At 34.6% G+C, this 16,920-nt stretch overlaps 1 protein-coding gene across 4 annotated transcripts in view; it reads right to left on the bottom strand.

Annotated features, from left to right (window-relative positions):
* The window catches only part of STXBP5L (syntaxin binding protein 5L), a 202,093-nt gene that overhangs the window by 183,575 nt on the left and 1,598 nt on the right, over positions 1-16,920 (bottom strand). The window lies entirely within an intron of this gene.

Genomic DNA, 16,920 nt, shown 5'->3' with positions numbered 1-16,920 from the left:
TCAGTAATATTTTATTTTATTGTAACAAAGTTGATTGCGAAGTATATGTCAATATACAACTCGTATATATTGCTTATATGGTACACTGAAAGATAACCTCAATATGCAAGGCAGCCAAACTGTAAACTGAAAAAAGAGACATATAATATGCTTTTAAAACATTGCTACAAATCACCTCAGCCTCAATAACAGCTTCAGCAGAAACAGGACATGTCCAGGGAAAGAGATCCAATAAACCAACAAACTGAATTGAGTCTATGAGGTAAAAATCCTTAATATCAATTTAAAGAACAAAGACACCAGAGAAGATGTTCTCAAAATGAGCAACTGAAGCACTTACCCTTTCTTAATCTTCATTTATAATACTATGCTTTTAATTCTAATTTTTCCAGAGATACCTTGGGGGATAAATGAACAAAGCACGCTGCAACACACCCTTGAGTTTGAAGACTGCCTCAAAGAATATTTTAAGTTATCTCAACCTGGAAGTTATGACCAATATGACCTGCCTAATTTTTATGAGGAAGAATCTGATAAGGGAGAACACTAACATAACAAAAAAATTGAAAATAACTACACACACAAATACACATAAAAATGAACTGTAATTCATTTTGTGTGTGAGACTGCTTACCTAAAATTGGGTAAGCAATAATATATTTAATAATATTAATAATAACAATGATGTTTTACAATATTTCATATAATATGATATTTAACTCTGGGATTGACTCTTTTTTAGTACATGGTTGGGATTGAAGAGGAAGTACTTCGAAATGAATGAAATTCAACCTTTAAGGATTTTTTTTCTTCCTTGAAATTATCTTGTTCATGAACTGTCTGCTGAAGTATTCAGCAGTCCCTCTAGAACAGCTTCAACAAAAGGGACTCCTTAATTGCAGACCTGTTGAGTAAAAAGCAGCTGATGACTTCTACAGCTGTATCACTCCAACTTTTCCATTACAGCTGAAACAACTGAACTGATATTCAAAAGTAGTTTGGGAACACCGAAACTGACTTGTGTGGTGCATTCTAATGTGAACTGTGCTAGTCAGTATGTGTTTCTTGTTTTAAAGAATAAAAATGGTATTTATTTTATGTGCCTAAGTATTTTTCTTTGTATTTACATACACGTATAGCTTTTATGAAAGCCATTATACTATTTGTTTCTGGGGAAGAGTGACTTAGGTTTGTTCAGAGCCTGGGTGTTTTGGAGGCTGTGGATTGCTGTGGATTCCACTTATTTTCAGCAAATAACCTCTTCCTTAAAAGAAAACTTAATCACTTCATACCTTAATTGTTGCTGATAATGGGTGTCTTCTTTTGAAATAATATCTATTTATTCATTTCTAGACTGCAAAAATCCAGAAACATATGCTCCGTCAGTAAGCTGTAGAAAAGTAACTCACTTTTTATGTTAACGAAGACATTTATCAAAGATGTCCACAACTCTTTCTGGTTTGGTTTGCTTTTTGTTGTTTTATTTTTTTTTAGACCTTCTCATCTTCTCAAGTGGTAAGATTACTTAAATGTAGTTGTGGTTTTTTGTTTGTTTGTTGAGTTGGGTTTTGTTGTTGTTTGTTTGCTTGTTTTCCCTGACATCTAGGCTGGAACTAGACTTACATACTATAAAAATTATTTTACCTCTCGTGTCACCAAAAATGAGGAATTATGAACTGTAGTATTTTCTAGAGTGTTGAATGACTGGCCTAAATGCACTAGTAATTCTCTATTATATGTGAGATTTATGTGTTGTTGTGAATAAATGTTCTTCCTTATACAAAAAGCATCATGTTTCATCAATTATATTTTTAATTAATAAATTTTAGAAATAATCTCTATAATTACATTCGAATTTCTAGCAATTCCAGTCACAGGAAGATTTTCTGATGTTTAGCTCTGACTGGAGCTTTCAGTACTATTTTTTAGATCTAAGAATGCAAAGATCAGTATTTGTCAAGACTTATTTGCATTCTTGCCTTATATATTTAGCATCTGCTTAATATTTTCAGTATATCTACAGCCAGCCTTTTCATATGGAAATTTTAATTGGATCCTGTTATTGAGACAGAACTATGTTTCAAAACCACAGTGATGTATATCTTTTCAGGATCATAGTTCATTAAAGTTGTTGAAGTCTACCAAATATGCAAGCAAATACCAACTTTCAAGTAAAATATTTATATTTATTAGAACACCAAATAAAGGAGAAAACCAGTTTTGAAGGAGATGCAAGCTATAATGAACACAGTTAAAACAGAAAAAGGTGTCTTTATGATTGACATTTTGGCACAAATTAGAGCAGTGTCAAAAGTAATTCTGAAGGTCAAGCCTATTCAAGACAAAAACAGGGACAATCTGTAACACATCAGATCCCCAGACTCTTCTCCTTTGGTCCAACAACCCTTCTATTTTCAAGGGCTGTGAGAAAAGTCAACAGGAAAAGCTAGCACTTGAAGTAGATTTTTCAAGTACGCACTGATAAATCTAGTGTGAGCATACGTGTAAGAATGAGTAATGATAGAACTGGGCCTGGGCTTCCATAAAGCATCTACTAAAACAGATGGAGAGGGGAAGGCCACAAGATTAACTTGATCCTAGGGTGACAAAAGAAGTATGTTCCTACTTAATCTGAGTTGTGTCCAGCGTGAACAGTATAGATCAAAACTATCAATGGTGAGCAGAAAAAGCAAAACAAAGTAGATCTCAATAGTGGGCAAAAGCAGAAAAAAAAACAAAAACAAAAACAAACCTTAAAACACCACAAAGAAATTATTTCAAAGAAAGTATTTGAAGAAATTATTCAAAGAAATATAGGACAACCTATCCCAAATACCCTAAGAAAGGTGCTCCCCTCGCCCTTCCCGCTCTGTCAAAAAAAAAAAATAAAAAAAAAGGAGGAAAAAAGCAGACAGCAGATGGAGCCAGGACTGCTTTTCTCCACATTTTCCAGCTTTCTTTTCTGTCTCCTTTCTTGGCATGCTGTCTCTAGAGGCAGTCTGTGCTCCCTAGAACATAAAGTTTATGTGCAATAAGTGAAATCATTTATTTGAAACAGAACAATTACAAATGCAGCTAAAAACGCAGCATATATCTTTGTTTAGTTTCGTTATTCTCTTTTAAATTCTGTTTTAAATCATTTTAAGCAGATATTTTTATGGTGAATTGCATGGATATATCATTAAAGTATTCTTTACACAACCAGTTTACCTAAACGAATACAGGAAACTGATTATTTGAACTTGCCAGTATTCTAACAATGAACATTTTACTACGCTGTACAGAACACGAAAATAATCTCTTCCTGTAGAAGATACCATGATATATTTCATCAGCTGAACAATGGAAATCACACTAGCAATAATACATAATATCCAGTATAATTGTTCACATGGTGAATAATGTGATTTTTCAGTATAAGAGTTTTTTCTTAACTTTTGTTCTATGGTAGCTTATACTAGACTGTAAAGACACCATTTTTTCAAAGTGATTTTTATATTCTCTAAATAGCTTCAGTACTTGCAGTACTAAACTCAAATTTAAAATGTGTCAAGTAACAGGGTTTATGGTCAAAACTGTTCCTGCTAATTTGCATAAACTTAAAATTTTTAACTTTTCTACTAATATTTTAAAGATACTCTGTTTTGTGTAATATCTGACAGCAAAAATTATTTATTTAAGTTCACAATTTTCGAGAAGATGTCTACTTGTTACAATCAAAGTATGTAGAATCTGCTTCCAAATTGTGATCAACATGCCACATTCAAAAGTCTCACTGAAGCAAGTAATTGATTGGTTTACCGACTAGTAGATGAAGTGTTGACAGAAACCTGTATAACCTCTTACTTAGCTATGTAGGAAATAAAAAAATGTCAATGATTACAGCTTTCGCCAAGGTTGCGGTGGTGAAAACACACGCTCATAAAGATGAAGTGTCATGCATTATATTGCTATTGAGACCATGAGATCCTTCCTTAGTAGGCTTCCGTGCCTGGAATCTCTGGTTGGTAAGACTGCTCCCTGCTCAGGAATGATCAAAAGAGGACAAGGTATCAGTACGTTTCCAACCTAAGAAAATGATCCAGGAGGGATAAGTTTTTTTATTGGTTAAATTTTCATTTTTCAAATGACTATTTTTTATAAAAATACCAGCTTAGCTAAAACTTCCCAACATTTCAGTTGCAAGCTGTGGGATTCCATTTAGCTCTTAACCTACATTAGGAACCAGGACTTCTGAGCATGTTCACAGGATATTCCAAAAACTACTTATATTTTAATTAGATAACAATACCCACAGATAGTTCTTTTACTCTGCGTGAAGCTAGAAACAGTTGTATGGAAAAAGCCATCTACAAAAGGGACTTTGGAGCTGTGGACTGGGAAGGCTGACTGCTGTCCCTGGCAAGATGGTAAAATAAAGACTCAGCACATGGATAAAGATCATTGCAGAAGCCAGCAGAGCTTCTACAATGGGAAATCCTCTCTAACTAGTTTTCTCTAATTCTGTGAAGCTATCAGCATGCATATAAATAAAGGGGATATGAATATATGTAAGTTTTCCAAAAGCCTTCCATAACATTCCACAGGAATGTTATTAAAGAAACAAAGTTGTCATAGAATTGAAGAAAAGCTTCTTTGTGGTCTGAGAGCTGGTTAGAGAACAGAAAACTAAGGATAGAATTTAATGGATTTTTACCATGAAGAAAACCCAAAAGTAGGGTACTCCGTGGATGAGTGCTTGGACCAATATTATTCTTCATCTTTAATGATCTACTATATAACTGACAGTGAACACTGAAATCTCCAACTTCTTAGCTGATAGTAAGCTCCTTTGGATAGTGAAATTCAGTACCAATGGCAACCAACTCCTGAAAGACCTCATTAGCCTGAATAAGTGGACAAGGTGAAAAATGAGCTTCAGTGAGGATAGATGTAAGATAAGGCATCTAGAGAAAAAAACAAATCTTAACAAGGCTTATACGATGATGAATTTGGAACTAGCATTTACAACTCAGGAAAATGATTTTGTGGGCATGGTTGGCATTCCTCTGAAGTCTTTGGTTTAACATGCAGCAGCAACCCAAAAAGCCAAGTAGTATTGGACATTACTAGGAAGAATATAAAGAATAATAGAGAAGGCATAATTTTGCTGCTATAATAAAACCTCTGTGAGCCCATTACTGGAGTACTGTATGCAGCTCTGTTCTCCACATCTGTAGAAGCAGTCAAGTCAGAGCTGATACACGGAAGGCACATAATGCTTAAGGTGATGGACACAAGCCTTATCATAAAAGACCAAAAGTGCTGCAACTTTGGTTTGGAGAAGAAAAGGCTGTGGGAGAATATAACTGAGATTTACATAGTCGAGAGAGTGGGTGAGGTAAATGTGGAACTGGTTTTCAGCAAACAACAGAGTCACTCAAAACAAACAAAATATTATTTTAAAACAGAAAACAAAAGAAAACAAGACAAAATTTCTTTACACAACAGGTAATGAACTTCTGAAACTTGCTACCATAGGAGTTTGTGAAGGCTGACAGTATCAGCAGGTTCAAAAGGCATTAGAAAAATTCATGGACGCTATTGATAAATGGATTCTGAAAGGACTGGCTAAGGATACACTCTGACATCTCCAATCCAGTGATGGTGGATGATGGGAGATTAGAAAGGGAATGGACTGCAGGTGATGATTTAACTTATTGCTCTCCCTAAATGACATATTCTATTGCCACTGTCAGAGACTGACTGCTGGGTGATAACGGACCATTGGTTTGTCTCAGAAGGGTATTTCTTATGAGCTTATTCTCTTCACCAGCAGCAGTGCATCCGAGAGAGGGGGAAAAGGAGATCAGTATTGGTGGAGAAAAACACATGAAAGAAAAAACATGGAAAATGTGGGTACACAAGGGAAAAAGAGAAGTGTTACTGAGATAGGGAATAAAGGGGCAGGAAGAAAAGATATGCAGGAAACAGTCAAATAATATTTACATATTAATGATATTTACACAGACAACTTTTTACATAGAAAACACTTTCAGCAATAGGCAAATTTGTTTGATCTTTTAATTTTTAAATGACAAAACTTATTTTGTTACAATAGGTCACTTAAAAAGCTATGGGAGAATTTTGAGAAAATATCTGTCCTGGACATAAAGGAGACTTCAACTACAACCAAAAATTTTAACAGTTTAGTTTCACGAATTCTATACACTGATAATTAGACTTCCATTAAAAAAATCGGAGAAATATATTAGGGTATTTGACAGGAACTGACTTGTATGTTACACATTTTTGTACTATGATCTTATGAAACCTTTTTTCCTTTGAAAGCAGCTTAATATACTTTAAAAAATTAAAGCATAAGGTCACAAAAATTAGTTTCAAGTCTATATTATTAATATATATTGGTTTTACTCTACTATTTTTAAAAAGCCTCTATGCAGAACATATGACTGTTTTTTGAAACATGCTAGTTCTACCACACATTGCATAACTTCTTCAATTTCCTCATATTGCTCAGCTCTGAAAAATAATGCACATTCAAAGGCATCTTCCAAACAATTAATTTTAAAAATAACTAAAACCTGGCAGTCCTCACTAAAGTTCCTCTTTGCATGACAAAAATCTCTGCAGAAACTTCAGGGACGTGTTTTTCCATTGTCATTTTCTTTTCTGCAGACTGGATGTTAAAGACTATCAAATAAGGATGGTCCTATTCACACATGATTCATATTGATTCAATAGCCAAGTTAAGTGAACCACAGGGGAAAACAAGGCATTCTGAATTTCAAAAAGCATCCTCCTCATGCTTGTTCTTTGAAATATACTGTAGTGTATAAAAAATTACAAAATGAATATAATTCCAACTGAAAAATCCACAAATAAATTAGATGACATGGATCCCTGAATTGCATTATTCCCAGTTCACAGCACAGATGAGGCTGGAAGTGAACTCTGCAGACTGTCTAATCCAACCCACTCTGCTCAAAGCAGAGTGTTTTTAGTCTTATTCATTTGATCTATTTAAATCAGTGTTGCTGTGGCCAAGCAACCACTTGACAACTACACCATCTTGCTACATCTACCACAGCACTGAGTTACAGCACAGTAAGTTAATAAAATAAGTTACAGGGTAATACACGAATATAATAATCCCAAGGTAGGTATTATCACCTTGGAGAAATCCCAAGTGGAAGACACCTCTTCTCATTCCTTCTACAAGAACTCTACCGTGTTTAAAAAAAAAAAAAAAAGGGAAAAAAAAAAGAAAGACAAACATACAAAAAGGGAGGAAAATGGAGAACACAATGAAGGAATTATATCCACTGTCCAGTAAATGTACTATAACAGACTTCCCACTCTTGCCTTTTAAACTGGCAAGAAGAAATAGGGCATCAACCTATTGAAAAATGCCAGAGAATTTTATTAAACTATATTTGACCTTGACTTTAATGTAAAATAATAAAAAACCCCAATCCTAAAGCACTGATTTCAAAGCTTAATTTGGCCTATGTACTTAAGCAAGACTTCTAGCAAAATGGGGAATCATTATAGTCAAAGTAATTAAAAAATAGTTCATATTGATTTTGTTGTTGCATCATTTAACCATATAACTCTAAAACTTGAAATAGTTTGATTCAGAATATCATCTGTATGACGAAAATCTGTTTTATGGGTATTTACAAGAATTTTTAAATCATTCAACATGTCTGATGGCAATGAAAGGAAAATATTTTTGTCTTTGCTGTCACTGTGGATGCACAGAAAAACATAATTTCAAAACTTCTATGAGAAATAAAAAATAATAAGCTGTTTTTATTAAAGTTATACCAGACCACGTAGTGATAGCTCTAATTATTTTGAATGTCTTCTCATTTTTGGATTTTCTTGAACTTTGCTACTTTAGACTGATTATGTCCTGTTCAGTTATGGCTGATTGTGGTTACTGTTCTGAAGCAGATGTTTTGCTTACTGCTTTCAAAATAATTTAAAAAAATCAGTCATACTGGGGAATTTAAAAAAATTTTGCAAGAGAATTCCAGAACTGTTCTACTACAAAAAAGGTACTGTAGTTAGTGTGTGTTTTTTGTGTGTGTAGTTTCTTTTATTTGGGTTTTTTTGTTGTTTTGGTTTGGTTTTAAGGCTATAGAAACACAGTGTTAAAAATCTACTTTGATATAATCTGTATTAATTAGTGTATTCCTATGGAAATATTTTATTTTGAAACATAATTTGGCATTCCTGTATACAAATACTATTACTAGATTTCATTACTAGCATTTACAACATTGTTTACTATTTCTTACTAATTCATAATTAATCGTATCCTACCTTCTTTATGTATGCATATTATACACAATTTGAGAACTTTTTTTCTGATGCCGAACTGAGAATTTAGTCTGAAGATACTGGCTAGCATCTTGTTTCACCTATCGATAAGACATATTCCAAATGAAATGGAGATATTTTGTGGCATCTTTTTGCCCTCTAACAGCAGTGAAATCCAGCAGATCTTGCACATGACTATCCCCCCCGCATTGCTCATGATGCTACCAAGGGCATAGCTCACAGACACAAATGAAGACACTACATGCAAAGATCATAAGAATCAGGTCTCTGTTTACATAACCACATGCCAGTTTTCCTGCCTTTGTCTCATTCAGTGAACATTTAAAATATATCTAGGGATATCAACGATGAGTAAACTGGGGTTCTTCGGACTCACTACAATTAACTTTCATCCACAGCTAGGATGGAATGTATCTGTAATACAACTGATGCTGACCAGGTGTAACTGGAAGCACACATCCATCCTTAAAGGATACAATAGTTGGAATGGGATGAACGAAGCTGAGATGAGCATTATTTATTATGATTTTTTGTGATATCCAGTGGACAATGCAGAGATTTTCTCACAGGAACCATTGCAAAGAACACAAACAGAATTGCATCCATCCTTCCCACATGTTGTGTATCGTTCAAGTCAAATGTGATGCGAAAACAGGAATAATATATAAGCAGACACTTCAAAAAGATAAAAATACGCTATAAAGATTAGATTGCTGTACATACAGATGTAACTAAATACTACCTGAATAAGGGACCTGACTTCTGAGTGTATGGCCTCTTAGCATTCTTATACAGCAGATTTTAAAATGAAATATAAATGATTCTTTTTAATGAACTGGATTCAAATTCTTCATAAAGACATGGTACCATACACACCTGTACCTGCACATAAACTACTGACTGATTTTGAGTACATGCATTCATCAACTCAAAGCCTTAAATATTAAGGGTCTTTTTTTTTTTTTGTTCAGTGCTGTATGCAACTTCAAAGGATCCATTAAAAGTGTACCTCATCAGACTTTGACCCTAGCTACAGGAGACAGATTGTCTCTAGTATTTTTTACTATTCATAGTCTGTGCTGGTGATCTGTTAGGAGTGGACACAGCACTGCACAAAGATAACATCTTATTACATTTGAGCATATTTACCAGCCATCTGTACCTAACAATATTGCTTTCTCTGCTCTCCACAGATGCACATTACTTAGACTTTTAATCGTACAGTCCTTTAACTTTCCCCTATAATGATTCTAACATACATTGTGACAAATTAGTATAACCTTATAAGCTGCTTTTACAAACACACTTTCTTAGAATAAGTAACAGACCAGTACATTCACGTAACTTAAGGTATATTAGTTCACTTTGCTACTGCTTTCTTATCTCCGCTTATAAAGTGAAGGTACTAATACTAGCTTTCCAAAGCATTTTCACACAGATCTCCAAAAGGGATTTGGTCATATACCATACGCCAGGGAGTATCAGATGTCTCAGAATCAGAGTCAGGTAAGAACCAAGATACAGCTAAACTAACCAACTGAGATAGAGTCTGCCTTAGATTTATTCCACCTCCACTGAGGACAGCTGCATGTTTTATGTAGTATATGTACTTCTGCTTGGGAAAAAAAAATCTCCCACTATTCCACATTTTTATCCATGAACCTCTAAGTAATTTCTCAGTCATTTCTTAAAAAAAAATGAAGCATAAGTCTTTTTTCTTTCAGGAATAAGTAGGGAAAAGAGTTGCTTATATAACTAATGTTTTACAAGACAGATTTACAGTCAGAACATTTGCTGCGATACAGGGCAACAAGGTTTCCTTCATCCTCCAGAAAAGATTCAAAACCGCTTTTTCCAACACAATAGTAAGAAAATTTCTCATTAACTGGTGGTCCACAGCTGAGGTACAGTATATCCAGTTTGTCCAGTACCCACTAGCAGGCAATAACAGTTAAGAGTATAAAAATGATGGAACACAAAGTGAAGGAGAGACAACAAGAGAAAACTCGGGGATAGGGAATAACTTTGGGAGAAAAACCCTGTGTCTCAGGTATAAACTCAGTATTATTCTCACAGGATGAGAGACAGCATCAGCACACTCAGTTGTAGAGGTCAGACCTGTGCTATGTAAATATGGAGACACTGTACTCCTCAGTATATTCTATGTTTTGGGTTTTTTTTTTTTGTTTTTTTGTTTGTTTTTTTTTTTTTTTCCCACTGTTTCCAGGATATCCAGGAGTCTCCCAGTCCCATCATCAGCTCAGGGAAGGAAGACTTGAGTTCTGATGGTCTGATCTCTGAACCAGTGCCTGTGAAAAAGTGATTCCTGAACAGAGAAAATATTAAGCTAGCCTTAATAAATACTTCCAGTGAGGAGGGACATTCTGTCTTTCTCATGAGGAAAAAGTATATCCTGATTTTCAGTTATTTATCCAAGGACTCCATGTGATTGAAATTAATTAATTGTAGCATTAAAAAACAAAGCAAAACATAAAAAGGCCAACTCAAAATGGCATATAAAATTATAGTAAGTAGTTTAACTTCTAGGTTGCCCTGTGTGGAGTCAGGAGTTGAACTCTGTGATCCTTGTAGGTCACTTTCAACTCAGGATATTCTTGTATTGCTAAAACTGCAAAGTCAACCACAAAAAGCAGAAAAATTAGAATATACACAAACTAAGATAATCTATGCAACATGGATTTGTTCCCCCTTTGTAAAGATTAAATAAATAATCTTTTTCTGCCATAGAACTTGTGCCTCCATGGACAGTAGTCTGGTCTGTCCTATGGAAAAACCAAAAGTAAAGAGTTGTTGTCCACCAAACTTGTCTATTAGGTATAAAATAGGAAGGTGCAAGGTAGAATTCAGATAGAAAATTGCAGGAAGGAAATTCTATCAATGCTCTTATCACTTAGTTTTATAAATGATCTAGCTAAGGGCCATTAATTAAGCTTTTCACATGTGGCTGCTAATCATGTTTCCATTTTGTGACTGGCCAGTTTGAGATACTGGAGGTGGATGATATTCAAACATCTTAAGTACAATTCACAGGTCAGATGTGGAGCCAGAATTCCATCTGTAGTCATTTGAGACAGGAAGGAAATTCAGAGTCATCTGGTAACCTAAGGTGGACATATAAATTGACAGTATGAATAACTATCCTAAAGACTCTTCTGTAGATGTGCAGAATACTTGCAACAGAATGTGAAAACAATGAGAGGCATAATGGGAAGACTTAAGTGGTATAAAAATATAGAATATGCTAAAACGATCAAACAAACAACAACAAACAAACAGATCCAAAGAAGGTCAAACTGGAAACTCAAAACAAAACAGTGGCCACTAAATAACCTGGCATTTGTGATTTTCTGTGCCTCCATTCCTCGTCTATACAGCAGGAATAATAAAATCTCCATCTGGCAGAAATATTATCAAGGTCGATTCCTTAATGTTTATAAAGCTTTCAAAACCACAGCGGTGAGCACTCCTGTTGCGAAAGTCCATGGGGAACTTCACACTCAGGTATGCTCTAAGTAAGTAAAAAAATATTGAAGTGCTTTCTATTGAGCAAATGCCATTCGTTTTACTAAATTTGACCTATAGAAGAAATATGGGATCATGTAATTCAAGGTTATATGTATAAGCAAACTTAAGAAATCTGGAACTTTCAAGTGCTTTGTTTTGCAACCATAAAAATCTTACAATGGTTTTGAATCTGCAGTTACACATGTGGGCCATGAAGGGTCTGCATTAATGCAGTTAGGATTAATATTTGATTAATAACCAAACATAGTGATGAAAAAAGATACATTTTTTTTAGAAAAAGACCAAAAAAAAAAAAGTCTAGTTATACTACTATAGGTAGCTTAAAATGTTCAGAGTTCTTAAAAAGTAAGTTTTTAATGTGCTATGCTCTTTACCACCAATGAGTCCTATTCCCAGTTAATAAAAAGTTTTAAAAGAAAAATAGATTATGTATCACACATTTCATAAAATTAACATCACCTAATTACAGAGGTATCATTTATGAATCTGTAGTTTTAAACAGAATAGGGTTTTGCACCTAACATTATATCTAAACTCTGTTATATAGGAAAAATTGTTCCCAACACTACCTTATTTACCACTTAAGTGTTGCATGAACTCTGAGCACTTAGAAGTAAGGGTTAATACTTAATTTAAAATGGGATTTCTCTGAAGTGTAGCACTTGACACAAGTTTGGGGTTTTTTGAGGGGTGTTTTGTTTGGTTGGTTGGCGTTTTTTTGTTTTTTTAGTTCCCCCCACCCTGTCTGACCTTACTAAGGAAACACCACAGATTAATCAAACAGCTCAAGCTTACTAAAACACTGTGGATAGCTTACAACAAAGACTTTAAAAAAAAATTCTTCATAACCAAAACCAGAGTTATGTGCTTCTGCAGAACTGTTCTTAAACTGCCATTCCAAAATTAATCTTCTATTATCATTGAACTGTAGCTTCATGTTGCATTTGCAGTTAAAGTACCTACTTGACTGCTGTCAGAGGGACTAAATGTTCATCTTTGTGGGTTGACAAAATGAAGTATTACCATCTGTAAACTCTGGGAATTAAAATTTAAGACTGCCTTATAGGATATCCAGATAATTAAGGTATTTTAACTGGCTACTGATTGGATGCAAACTGAGGGCCTGTTTTTGTCCAGGATAAGTAGGGTTAGGAAGGCACAATTGTAATTGGCAATGGGCTTCCATACCAGTTTCAATGAAAACCTAAAAGGACTCTGGCCTCCATGGATTTTGTAAAAAGACTCAGTAATGTACGTATTAAAACTATGACTATACGATCAAAATGAATAATACAGCAAGATTCAAGACAGTAATAACATTGAAGACCAGTTTTGCAGAGAATAAAATTTCCTTTTGTTTCAGGTTTCAAAGGCAGTCCATAACCATCAGAGTTTGGGGAATAATTCTATGAGAAGATTAATTTGGTTGTTCTTGGACCTTTTCTAGGGTATCTAATTGCTGCCTACAGCTAAAGAAATCCTGGACCAGTTTAATTGGATGTCTAGTAAAGTGCAGCTGTTACTATACTCTTAACTGAGGTCTTGATTTCAAACATTTTCTGGATAAAGTTATCAATGTCATGCTCTAAAAATTCAACTTTATGATTGTTCTTCAAGAAATGCTCAAGTAGTTCTCCAATAATTTATTTTCATTAAGAATATGCAGTCTGTGTTCAGAAAATTTATATCGTTATTCAGTGGTCCCCAACTGCATCATCCCCTAACAATCAGCCTTCTGCAAAAGTAATAAAATTACTTTTTTCTTCTTTACTGTTCATTCTGATCCGAGTTCTATTCAAAAGATTTACAACATCCTCACTGTCATCTCACATCCTATATTAGTAGGACATCTCTCCTTAGTGCTGTATATTAGTTTCTATATGCTATGGACAAACATAGGTGAGCCTAAGAAATCCTTGCCAGAAAGAAAAAAAATTATATATATACATAGAGGGAAAATATAAAGGAGCAAAACCAAGGAAACTAGGTTTATCCCCATTAAAATTAATATAGACTTTACTAACATATTCTACTGGATCATGCCTAGTTTTTGGCATGATGCTGCTATCTCACACATTCAATTCAATTAATGTGAACCATAACAGGTATTTTCATGATTTCCACTTTGATATCCAAACCCCAAGAGCAGCCCTACAAATAACATAAACTATACCTCAGCTTCTTGTTGTCACAAAATACAGTTCGGACAAAATTTCACATTACATGAGTACTTTGAAAAGAATGCCATTGATTCGTTTGTACAGCTACCAACATATAAATTTCCCATGCTTTTAAAGGCCTTAGATATTCCATACGTAATAGTTTTAAGAATATTTTTAGTCTTTCGGTACAGAAGTTTACATTAATGATTTAAATATAAATGCCAAAAGTAACTCATTGTGAGCATCTCCATGTAAAATTAAATATTCCATATTCTTCTATTAAGTTCTAGTCTATATTTCAAATAGACACTGTGCTAATAAGCATCCTAAAAATGTCACCAAATGGGGAGAGCGCTTTCACATGTATTACTAATGAAATCAGGTGTGTTATTATAAAAACAGTGCTCTGGTAGAGGACTGGATCTGTGCTGTTAGACCTCCCACAAACTTCATAAAGGCAATTTATTTAAGTAAGAACGGCAGGGTAAGGCCCTTTAATTCTTAAGTATGAGTCAGCTTTTATGTTTCATATCTAAACGAAGATTTTATAATCAGCAAAGAAAGGAAAACCAGTTCGGGGTCCTACTTGGACTGTGAGCCCATCTGCCTTGATCCTGCAGATGATAACAAGCCAAAACTGCCATTAGCTTTACTCAGTTCTGTGTGCAGCAGTATCATAGATCATAGATCCTTAAATATGCAGCCCATGTAACTTATGTAACTTAACATGAAAACACCCAACCGAAATACCAGAAGCTCTACACAACAAAAGCTCAGGGGACAAAGCTTGAATGTTATGTGTTTTGCTGTAATTTAATCTAATCCCAACTGAGGTACAAATTATCGCTCAGACCTTGCACCCTGAAGCATGCAGAGTGAAAGCTGTGCCTGCATCAAGTCCCACTGCCTTCGGTAGACTTGCATAGCACAACGCAGGATTGGGGCCTGTGGGATTTGGTTGGTTCATTCAAACATGTAATGTTGCTAAACTGTAACACAGCTGATTAAGTAGAGCCTGTTGAATAAACACTGCAGTATTTTATGAGCACATAATCACTGAGTGTTTTGGAAGTTTGCTTTTAGCATACCTTTGTATCTTGAAAAAAGGAAGCTGGTATTTCATCTACTATAAAGTAGACTTCTGCAGTACCATGCATTCATAAGCAAGAGCTGCTGCAAACAACCAAAAGCCTTTCTAAACAAATATTTACTTTGTTGAGAACATTTCAACCTGAGAGCTAAGACAGGCAAATATTGCCTACTGAAATCTCAAAATGACATATTCCTGTACACCAAACAGATCTATTTGCAAGTAGATCTATCAGAACATAACACCATCTTCAAGTAATATCAAGACAAAGAAGGGAAATAACTGAGACTAGGCAGAATCTTTCTTTTCATCTTATGTTGCCTTTTTTTAAAATTATTTTGCAAATATACCTTACAAAATAAAAATATATCACACTAAATACAGAACTTTGGCTCTATCAAATGACTTAAACATGAAGAACTATGTTGAGTTTTAGCCTTTCTTAGAAGTCTCAGAATGTCAGACCTTCTAATGCTACCTTAATGTATCTTGACTACTTGCATTATCTTTTTACTGAAGTGACAAAAATGGGAAATCACTGTACTGAATACCTGCAGTTTCACAAAAGGCTAAGTTACTGTGTACATAAGCAAGAGGAGTCAAATTCAATCCTGGGAAGCGGGAATGATTCTAATGCACTGATCACTGAGAGACTATTATACTACTGAATAAGTTGACTCAAAAGGTTTGAGCCTGTTCTGGTTCGGGGTGGCAAAGAACTAAAAACCTCCAGAAATTAGAATTATGTAGAACCTATTCCAAAGGTCTCTGACCCTTTAAGCCATGAGGGCTCATCCTTCTTCCCCTGAACTCTGTAAGGGTTTTGACACTAGCTGTAGCTGAAAACCAAATAGACTAGAAGAACCATGAATTCTGAGATCAGGAAAGCTGTGTGTTTCACAAGAACCAGATCTGCACACAAACTGTCTTATTAGCTTGTCTTGTTTGTTTATACTTCTTCCTTCTTCCCAAAACACAAAAAGAAATGAGAATGTGCTGGACTTGACCATAACCTAAATTTCAAATCAGTTGGTATCTGGTTAAAAAAAGGAAAATATAGACTTAATAGGTGAAGTTAATTTACTCTTCATAATGTAAATTGCACTAATTAAGAATTCTGGTTTTGAAGCTTCTAAGCAAAACAAATAAGCAAACAAAACTTCTAGTAAAGCCAACAGAATTAATGCTGAAGTTAACAGCAGAGTATTATCATTTCTCCTTTTGGTTGGTCTTCATTACAAAACTATGGTTTTCATATTCCAGGTTTGGTCAGAAGTACCAAATAGTTTGTACTGATTTTGCTTGTGCAGTTAAGAACACCACTGAAAGCTTTGTTGTAGAAAACATATTCAAAACATGGACACACAGGGATATCTTAGGCTTTCTACTCAAAGAACATTCCCACTTAAGGACCTAAACAACACATAAAACCCCATGCCAAACAGATCTGGCAACTTTGAATATTCATGCTGTCCTACTAAGTTTATTGTCATATAATCATAATCTTCAGTACTAACACTAAAGAAAACCCTCAAATCTACAGCCAGTCCCTCAAAAATCATTGCATTGTCAGGTTTAGTAATCAATCCAGTGTCTTTTATTTCTAGCTTGTGACTTTTCCTTAAAAAAGGAAAGGAAAGGAAGAGAGGATGATAAAGTGAAGAAGGGAAGTAGATGTATACAGTTTTGAATTTCTAATGACTTGCAAATGTTATCTGTGCTAGCACCAATTTATTTGCTTTCCTGCCCACAACCTTGTTACTCATTTGGGAT

This window comes from Patagioenas fasciata, chromosome 1 (assembly GCF_037038585.1).
Source record: "Patagioenas fasciata isolate bPatFas1 chromosome 1, bPatFas1.hap1, whole genome shotgun sequence".
In the NCBI taxonomy this organism is placed as follows: Eukaryota; Metazoa; Chordata; class Aves; order Columbiformes; family Columbidae; genus Patagioenas; species Patagioenas fasciata.
The sequence above is the reverse complement of the archived record's forward strand: the minus strand, read 5'-3'. Positions and strand labels throughout refer to the sequence as shown.